Below are 4142 nucleotides of genomic sequence, written 5' to 3' on the forward strand. Positions count from 1 at the left end.
ATACAAGAAATACTCAATGTCTGTGTGTGGGATTTAAGCTGCTAAAGAGAGAATCTCCCAACTCTGTCTGTGATCTCCTTGAGGATGAAAGCACTTGACTTTTAGTATGATAAATATATATTCCTTTTTTTTAACACAAAGATGAATTCGGTTAGCTACTACTATCATTTTCATATATGAAATGTAAAAAAAAATAAATAAAAGAATTATTTTGACTGTACCCAAAGTTCTCTTTAAAAAATGAAGGGACACCCATTTTTCACCTCCTACATGGGGATATGTACCTACCTAGGGCTGAGCCAGGGCAGTGGGTGACACGAGTTGGAGGCTGGGTTCAAGGTTCTCTGCTGAAGCCGGGGAAGCTGGTGCTGTGCTGAGTGTGTTAGAAGTCTGAGGTGTGTGAACTGGAGATTGGGACAGGGTACACATTCACAAACAAGTAATCAAGCTCATGCCAGGATGTATAAATACAGCCGGAGTTGGGCTGAGTCAGATGTCAGACAGGCGGGCAGCTGAGAATCCTACACTAGGGGAAAAAGCCCCAGCGGTGATTATTCTGGGAGGTCAGGAATTCGATAGTCTCTTCATTTATAAGATGTGTTGGATTAATTGACCTTGAATTCAATCCATTTTATTAAACTTAATAAGCCTAAAGTACCTCAAATATATACTCTCCTTTAAATATAGCATAAATACAACAGAATTAAATGTGGATTTACCTCATTATAGGGCTTCCCTAGTAGCTCAATTGGTAAAGAATCTGCCTGTAATGCAGGAGACCCTGGTTCGATTCCTAGGTCAGGAAGATCTGCTGGAGAAGGTGTAGGTGACCTACTCCAGTATCCTTGGGCTTCCCTGGTGGCTCAGCTGATAAAGAATCTGCCTGCAATGTGGGAGACCTGTGTTCGATCCCTGGGTTGGGAAGATCCCTTGGAGAAGGAGAGAGCTACCCACTCCAGTATTCTGGCCTGGAGAATTCCTTGGACCATATAGTCCATGGGGTTGCCAAAGAGTTGGACACAACTGAGTCACTTTCACTTTTCATCTTATTATAAAAACTGCATGCATCAAAATCCAGATTTTAAAAAGCCAGTTGATGATGATCATTTACAATGAAAGGCATCTCTCATGAGAAATTTTTTCAATGATTCTTTAACCTGTGGGCACCTGAGTGTCACTGGACTGATTCTCCACACCCAGACCACACTCCAGAGCAATTAAATCAGAACCTCTGGAGCTAGAATCTGGGTATCAGTACTTAAAAAAAAAATTTATTTAATTTTTAATTGGAGAACAATTGTGTTACAATATTGTGGTGGTTTCTGCCATACGTCAACATGAATCAGCCACAGGCATACACATGTCCCCTCTGTGAGATGGTTAAGGACAGGGAAGCCTGGTGTGTTGCAGTTTATGGGGTCGCAAAAGAGGAATTTTTAAGGGGATGCAATGACAGAAGCAACATTGTAGTGTTATGATACTCGAATGCTAAATTCATGAGGAGAGCTGCTGTGTGTCTTTGAAATGCACCTAATAAAGGACCAAAGGCACATCACGATGAAGGCACTGACAGACGATTGATTACAGAGAGCATTTACCAACTCTGAGATGGAAGCCTTGTTGATTAATGTTAAATTCACACTGGCACTGTGTGTTTGAAGCTGGTTGCTGTGTTTAATTCAACTGCTGAATAAATTTAGTTAGAGATTTATACATGCATGTGCTCAGTCAATTCAGTCGTGTCCGACACTTTGTGACCCCACCGACTGTAGCCCTCCAGGCTCCTCTGTTCATGGGATTTTCCAGGCAAGAATACTGGAATGGGTTGCCATTTCTTACTCCAAGGTTTAAACACAGTGGGTGATTAATTTATTTTTGAGCATATCTCTTCTGTTACAAAGCCTAGCTAAAACCACAGAGTACATTTGTTATATGAAAAAGAGCCCCAAATTTGCTCACTGCACTGGTTTCCAGGAAGGGATGACCACTGTTGATAAAGGCATTCTTATCTATGTTGTGAAGAAAGTAGGGTAAGAAGCTTAGGAATTTCAGCCTCAAATAGGGGTGATTCCAAATGGGTGATTCTTGAAAATTCAAGATGTTTTGGGTGCTCAGCTAGGAGATGCAAGAGTCCATTGATAAAAAGGAAGATAAAGGAAGTGTTTGTCTCCCAAGAGTGGGAATCAGAGATGGAAGTGGGACAAGGAGTTGGGATCTTGTCATTTTTGTTGTTACAAACCATATTGTTTATGAATTTTGTAAACCATAAATGTGTGTTAATTTGATAAAAAATTAAATGAAAAATTAAAATGTCTGATACATTTATTTATAACAGTGCTTTTTCACAGGGAGAGAAAAAAAGATTATAATTATTCAAAGTTTTTGCTCAATAGCCTTGTGAATTGTCCAAATTTTTTTGCAAGAATATATTCACACATGACATATTCTTAAAATAAGTAAAAATATGTAAGAGTAAAAGAAATAACAAAAGAATATATCCTAGGGGAAAAGATTTAATTTCAATGAAATAAATGAACGGTAGACTTCAAAATGTAAATGAAATGGTAGACTAAAATTTTCTACTAATATGAATAAAAAGTGATTCTCATCTGGATAGAGTATGGTTTGATTTGGAGACACTAAATCTAAAGAAACAAGTCCTAAAACCTGCCAGAATAAGGAAAAAAAAACCCATAAATCCCAATATTGGAAAAAGTAGTACACTGATACTATATTTCTCATCAGCTGTGCTGGCCTAAGAAGATAATATGATAAGATCTTGGAAGATCTAGGAAAAAACTAGAACCTAGAATTTCTTATCTAGCCAAATTATTATTTAAACATGAAGAAAAAATTAAAGATATTTGGGACATTTAATTACTCAAGATATTTTTACCTCCAGGCCTCAAGAAATATCAATGGAAGATGCATTCCAACAAAATAAAAAATAAATCCCCAAAGAAAGTAAAGAACACAAAAAAAATAATGAGTCAAGAAATAAGAAAGGACAAAGATGATGAAAGAACAAAATTAAAAATAACCTGAATCTAAAATACCAGTGATAGCAACAACCTACCAAAGGTATAAAAACTATAATTTATCCTGCGTCTGAATATACTACATATGTAATACAATGAAATTAAAATTTATGCAAAATGAATAATAAATATATACTTTGAAATTTAAAATTAATTTCAAGTATATTTGGGGTTATAGAATAAAGAAAAATATAAATGACAAACTTCTTAAAAATGATAAAGCACAACATACTAAAATCTATAAATGAAGTTGTGGTCACAGAAAAACTTACAATTAGTGCTCACTTCGGCAGCACATATACTAAAATTGGAACGATACAGAGAAGATTAGCATGGCCCCTGCGCAAGGATGACATGCAAATTCGTGAAGCGTTCCATATTTTTAGACAGAAATATAGATCAATGGAACAAAATAGAAAGCCCAGAGATAAATCCACGAACCTATGGACACCTTATCTTCGACAAAGGAGGCAAGAATATACAATGGAAAAAAGACAACCTATCTAACAAGTGGTGCTGGGAAAACTGGTCAACCACTTTTGTAAAAGAATGAAACTAGAACACTTTCTAACACCATACACAAAAATAAACTCAAAATGAATTAAAGATCTAAATGTAAGACCAGAAACTATAAAACTCCTAGAGGAGAACATAGGCAAAACACTCTCCGACATAAATCACAGCAAGATCCTCTATGACCCACCTCCCAGAATATTGGAAATAAAAGCAAAAATACACAAATGGGACCTAATTAAACTTAAAAGCTTTTGTACAACAAAGGACACTATAAGCAAGGTGAAAAAACAGCCTTCAGAATGGGAGAAAATAATAGCAAATAAAGAAACAGACAAAGGATTAATCTCAAAAATATACAAGCAACTCCTGCACCCAATTCCAGAAAAATAAATGACCCAATCAAAAAATGGGCCAAAGATCTAAACAGACATTTCTCCAAAGAAGCCATACAGATGGCTAACAAACACATGAAAAGATGCTCAACATCACTCATTATCAGAGAAATGCAAATCAAAACCGCAATGAGGTACCATTACATGCCAGTCAGAATGGCTGCTATCCAAAAGTCTACAAGCAATAAATGCTGGA

The 4142-nt window shown here is 36.3% G+C and overlaps 1 non-coding gene across 1 annotated transcript; it reads left to right on the forward strand.

Annotated features, from left to right (window-relative positions):
- Positions 1-3315: 3315 nt before the first annotated feature.
- On the forward strand, positions 3316-3422 carry LOC133042940 (U6 spliceosomal RNA). The gene has a single exon (XR_009689636.1). It is a non-coding gene; the product is annotated as a U6 spliceosomal RNA (small nuclear RNA).
- Positions 3423-4142: the final 720 nt, after the last annotated feature.

Source organism: Dama dama, chromosome 21, assembly GCF_033118175.1.
Source record: "Dama dama isolate Ldn47 chromosome 21, ASM3311817v1, whole genome shotgun sequence".
NCBI classification, from domain to species: Eukaryota; Metazoa; Chordata; class Mammalia; order Artiodactyla; family Cervidae; genus Dama; species Dama dama.